General features: G+C 42.2%; 1 pseudogene; it reads right to left on the bottom strand.

Moving 5' to 3' along the window:
• Positions 1-2,520: 2,520 nt before the first annotated feature.
• Positions 2,521-2,925, bottom strand: LOC125642616 (small ribosomal subunit protein uS8-like; annotated as a pseudogene).
• Positions 2,926-5,894: the final 2,969 nt, after the last annotated feature.

Genomic DNA, 5,894 nt, shown 5'->3' with positions numbered 1-5,894 from the left:
TGCTGGAGTCAGAGCTGCTTGACACACAGATGCTCGGTGCATGCTTGTCTGCTGGCTGGAAGTGACCAGACAAGACAGCTACAGCAGTGGAGCATTTTCAGGCATTTGGGGTTACAGGGCAGGCAGTGGGACAACTACTCACTAGTCTGGACTGCATCCCAGAATGTGACAGATTCTTCACAATTACATCCAGCTAACTCGATTTTTCACAATCTGAAACATTTTGTAGTGAAGACAACCCCCGCAGAGGGCAGGATGCAAGCATCTTGTAGTCCTGAAAATATATCCCCTGTTCACTCAAGGAGCCAGGCTAGGAGGAGAGATGCCAGGCTGAAAGTCTCCCATATTTTCTGGCTTATGAGGGTGGCTGGTAGACCTTGAACCATTGTTGCCAGGAGCCAGGTCCAAGAGCATTTGCCTGTGGAGATCCAGAACTCGGTATGTGCCACTGGAATCCCATTCCCAAGAGTAAGTGTACGACAGAAATAGTTGTTCAGTAACATGTAAACAGACAGGGTACGCAGAGGGTAGCTGCTGTTGGAAGATATTGACCCATTCTCAGGTTTCAGTCCAGACCTGGTTTAAGCAGCTGCAACTACATTGCCGTCAATGGAACTGCACTCTCTTACAGGGCCTAAAGTTTGACCTTCACTCTCAACTTAATAGAACTGCATCGGAATATGTCTGTGCAGACTGACTTTCCAGAGCCATGTTCAGATTAGCCAGCTGGGCCTTTGCGTATAACTGTGTATTAACACACAATGATGAACAGCTGGGACCTCAGCCCTGAAAAACAAGACCATCTAGAACATCCAATAATTACAGTACATTTAACAAGCACCTATTAAACAATTCCACAGTACATTCACTCATCCCTTTTCTATTCATGATTATGAAATGTCAAAGAGTTAAAACTCACCACAACTTTGGAGAAGCTGTTCTAATTAAATGTACCACTGATCAAGTGATCAATAAGGGAGTGAGAATCAAACAAAGTGCCTTATAATTAGATCCCACGGTATACTGCTTTGATGTGGGGTGTCGTTTTGCTCCAGCCCGATGTACTGTAGAATAGAAATAATTCATTTGGCTGTTTTCCAGCCAGCAACAACTGCCTCATTTCTGCTGGGAAATAAACAAAGATGGGGGGAAAAATTAACTGATTTGGTTGGCCGATAGAAATTATAACTGTGTTGAAGGTATCTTGAGGCATTTCTCTGGGAAATGTGAAACATTTTTAGTAGTGTCTAGTGGCAAACAAGTAGAAGTACATTTGAAAAATTAAATTTCAGCAGTAGCTGTGCTGTTCGACCAGCTGCCAAATAAAAAAAATGACCATATGCTGTCTGCATCGGTGAACAGTTTGAATCACTTTTGTTTTCCCCAAATGTTTTTTTTTAAATGAAAGACTATATGCTGTTCAAATACACAATTACTCTATTGCACTTCACTTCATCCATACAAGCTATTAGATCTAGAACAGAAATATATACATTCATAAAAAACAAGAGGGACAGGAGTTGGAATACCCCAGTCTCCTCAATATTAGACAGAAGCATCATACAAGTCCACAGAAGAATTACGGAGAACTATTTGATTTAATGGGCAATAAAGATACAGTATGCCAATTTCAGTATTGCCAACCCTAAGCATTCAAAAACAATGAGTCAGGCAGCCCAAAAATGATGAGATTTTTTTAAAATGTCATGATTTTAAAGCAAAATTTCTGGGTTCTTTTTATTTGCCTTCTGGATTTTGGGTTGTTAGGGTTTGGTGTTTTCAATCTTTGCTATGCAATCCTGAAGGCTAGAAACTTTGTTTAAAAAAGCTAAGATTTGCACAAGTAACAAGACTGTAGCAATTAAGGTTTTAAAAAAAATAAATCATGAGTTGACAACACCGTTAGAGCAGAGTGTGCTTCCAACATGTCAAGTGCTATTCTGTTTAGGTATTATTATTTATTTTTAGGTTCCCCAGGCACCTGAGGTAAGGAGTTTTTAATGAGCTCTTAGGCCTCTGTCTGTTTTGACTTGTGACGTGTCCAACCCCTCAGAGGAAGAGTGAGGGGAAGGGGGTTATGTGCTGTGGATACAGAAAGGGAGGACGTTACTTTAAGGTGCCTATGGTGATGCAGTGGCCCCTGTCCCAATAAAGAGGGTATATCTGAGGTCCTCAATCAAGAGCCAGTGGAACAGTATACCCAGGAAGATGTCTGATGGGGCTAAGGAAGTCTCCAGAGACAACAGACATCTTCTGTGGTGGATCTATTGGTGGAATATTGCCCAGACAGAGTCCAGGTTGAGGTTGAAGACAAAACAGCTTGTATAAACTACATGCTTTATGTTGCCATAGTTTGTTTTTAAGTCCAAAGAAAGGGAGAACAGCAGCAGAGATGAGGCATGGTTATGTTTGAATGATCTGTGTTAGTTTCTGCACATGTGCAGGGAACAGGGCAGAGGAGCTTGGCTGGAAAGGCTCAGAAACATCCAGAAGAGTTATGGTAGATTTTTTTTTCCTGTTTGACAAGTTTTAGAAAAAGAATCCCAGGATTTTGCTTCCTGTGTGTTTTCGACTTGCTTCCTCATGGTCCATGATGCCAGCAGAAGTTGTCAGCACTATGTACCCAAATTGACGTGAAGGCAAAAGGTTGTTCTGCCACTTTTCCAGGTCCTTCAACTGAACATCAAATCTGGGACTGATCACACCACACTTGTTCGGACTGCCTGTGAAATTAACAACAATTTTCCCAGCTCTGTGATCGTCAATGATCTCAAATTCACCAATGTAAGTATGCTTCATCATCACAGGACGATTACTTTAGAGCACAGTCTAATGAGAACTTGACATTATCCATGTTTCTCTGCATTGTTGATGCTCTTAAGGGCATCGTCCAGAACATTCATGCGCACCATGATTCTGGTGCAGCAAGATAGTAGGCATGCTCAATGAAGTTCTCTTGAAACTGCAAAGAAACCACTATTGTGTGGGCAGGAAGTTCTGCCTGACAGCTGAGCCAATCAGAACTCAAGGTGTGAGGATTATAAATATTGGAGCTAGAGAGCTATAGGGGACCTGGTAGAAGAATAGCAATGCAAGGCCAGGAGAGGCATTTACTCCAGGCTTGGTCTAAAAACCTGTTACACTTTAGCTATAGATAACCTATCTGACCATACAAGCTGAGGACAGCAAATCAAGGACACTGCCTGCTATAAGGAGCCACCAGATTTGTTTGCTGATAAGGCAGAACTGCTTGAATTTTGGACTGAGATGCTGCAGTTAAGAATCCAGTTGACACACACAACATTTTAGGGCACATTGCGGACCGAAAAATCATCCCTGAAAGTTTAGAGGGGGAAGGAACGAGTTTATGCGGTATGTGCGAACGTACAGAAGTGTGACTGCTGTGCTGAAACCTCACATTGTAATGCAGCTGGTACAAACCAAACTTTCATTCCATGAGCATGTATGGCAGTGGCAGAAGAAGAATTTGTGGAAGTCTCAATGGGAAGAACACTGGCAGATTTACTGCCTAATAGCTGTTGTTTTAAAAGTGTTTGAAGTGTGTTAAGACATATTTCAAACACTGTTTAAGATGCTTTTGTTGTATTAAATGTATTTGTTTACTGAGGGGAAAGATGATCCAACAGTTAGGGCACAAGCCTAGGACATGGGACACCTGGGTTCAAGTCTCTGTTCTGCAACAGACTGGCTGTGACCTTCGACAAGTCACTTAGACTCTCTGTACCTCAGTTCCCTATGAAGATAATAGCACTTCCCTACCTACCTCAGTGTCTTGTGAGGATAAATGTAGTAAACATTGTAAGGTGCTCGGATACTACAGTAACGGGATCTATATAAATACCTAGAGAGAGAGATTTAAAAAAAGACCAAGCAGTTGTGTGCTTCTGGAAGCTGTTCCTAACACCTAAATGCAGGATTTTGAATACAGTAGCCCCAGGTTTGATGCTACATAATGCTTTCTGAATTGTCTTGAATAGACAGAACTCTGGCCTGCACTTTAACAAAGAGTTAAGCTGTCATGCAAGAAAGGGGAGTGTAATAACAGTGTTACATAACTTCATCCTATGTCAATTATTACACTTACAGCCTTGCACTCTCCTTTTTCCATACAGTGATATTTGTGAGGCAGAGAGAGGTAGTAGAGACAGTGACAAGGAAGACCCTTCATTCTGACCCGGCCTGTCGGCATTATGAAAGTAATTACATTGCCAAGAATAGAAATATGGCTAGTTCTGTGAATAGGGATCTTCAGCTGTGATTATAGACACAGGTGGGTGGGGAAACAGGGTTAAGAAAAGCTCCACCTCTTCAGTGCACCAGCTAACATTGCTGTACCAGAGCAGAGGAAAAAGTACAGTTGACCACTGATATAGACCAATTGTACTGGCATACACCAGTAGGACCTTTCTTCTGAAACAAGCGGGGTACAGAAGGAGATTGAACAGGGAGGGAATTGTGACTGTGTGTAACATGCCCCTCTCTTTTCTGCTTCTGAGGCAGTGCAGATGCATACCATTCCTTACTCAGGGCAGAGAATAAATTTATAGTCTAGCCCCAAAACATGTACAGCTTGGCAAAAAGTTGTCTCCTGAACACACTTCCTGCACTAGGAAGGTGGCTCTGGAAATCAGTGGCTGATGGACATGTAAAATTAAGCAATAGAACTGAACACAGAAGACTGGAGTCCTTTTTTCAACTAAAAAGCATCAGTGAGACAGGAGATGAGGTTCATGGGTTAAGAACATTACCTTGAAGTCTTTTATTCTCTTTCACAAAGCAAATAAGAGATGAGAAAGGGGGAAATGTCAAAACTCCTCTTTTAAAAGCATTTTTATCTAAAGAAGGATCCCAGAGAATGAGAGGAAAACTGGGGAGAACAGCACTTGCACGGTGACTTTTAAGTGTTTTCTCTTTTCAGACTGTGCCCAAGACAGACTTTTTCCCTTCAAGATTTACTTTATGTAATCTGATTGAGGGCTCTCAGGAATAGAGCAAGAGACAGCTTGAATTCTGCATCTAAATGCAAACCCAGTGTCTAGCTGCTCTCCCTCTGAGCCTCAAGGGAGAAGGAAGGGCAGGGGGGATGGAAGGTCATAGCTCCAGCCCATAAGCAGCCTGATCCAGAGCCCTATAGACACAATGGAAAAGACTCCCCTTGACTTGAATGGATTTTGGAGCTGCCCCAGGGAGGGCCAAGCATGCTATAGTGAACAAGAGATGGAAAGAAAAATTACATAATTACTTGTATTATCATAGTGCCTAGGAATCCACCTCCCATGCCCTGGGGGGAGGAATTATGGCATCCTGAGGCCCCCCTGAAGTAGTGCAACTCTATGCCACCCCAGCTCATGCTTTGGGTCTTAAAATGCACAGTTTTCAAGCATGGAATTACTAGACTTTTAGTACAATTTTTACTCTAAAAAAATATCTGTTGGCTGAGTTGTTACTGTCATACAAATCTACTTGAGTGGCTGCTGCATGCATCTTCCTTTGTGTGGATGTGCTCTGATTTAATTTGCATTCAAAGCCGAGAGAAACTGTTACATTTTCTACAGTTGAAAATTATGAAGTGCCTGAAACCAGGGCAAACATATTGGCCTTGCAGTATCAAACCTTTTGTTTAACATCAGACCTTCAACTGACAGCGTTCCAAATGGGGGATAGTCATCAACCTAAAGAAGCATCTCCCCACCCTCTCTGAAAAGTTCTGGTCATGGTCAGAGAGTTTAAATTGAACAGCATGATCCAGCCAAACAAACCTGACAGCAAACAGAACCACATAAGGTAAGATTGATCTATACTAGACTGGAACTACCCAATACAATAATACATTTCCTATCAGACCTCCTCCAACTGAAACTGTGCCGATGCTG

Source organism: Caretta caretta, chromosome 9 (assembly GCF_965140235.1).
Source record: "Caretta caretta isolate rCarCar2 chromosome 9, rCarCar1.hap1, whole genome shotgun sequence".
NCBI classification, from domain to species: Eukaryota; Metazoa; Chordata; order Testudines; family Cheloniidae; genus Caretta; species Caretta caretta.
The sequence above is the reverse complement of the archived record's forward strand: the minus strand, read 5'-3'. Positions and strand labels throughout refer to the sequence as shown.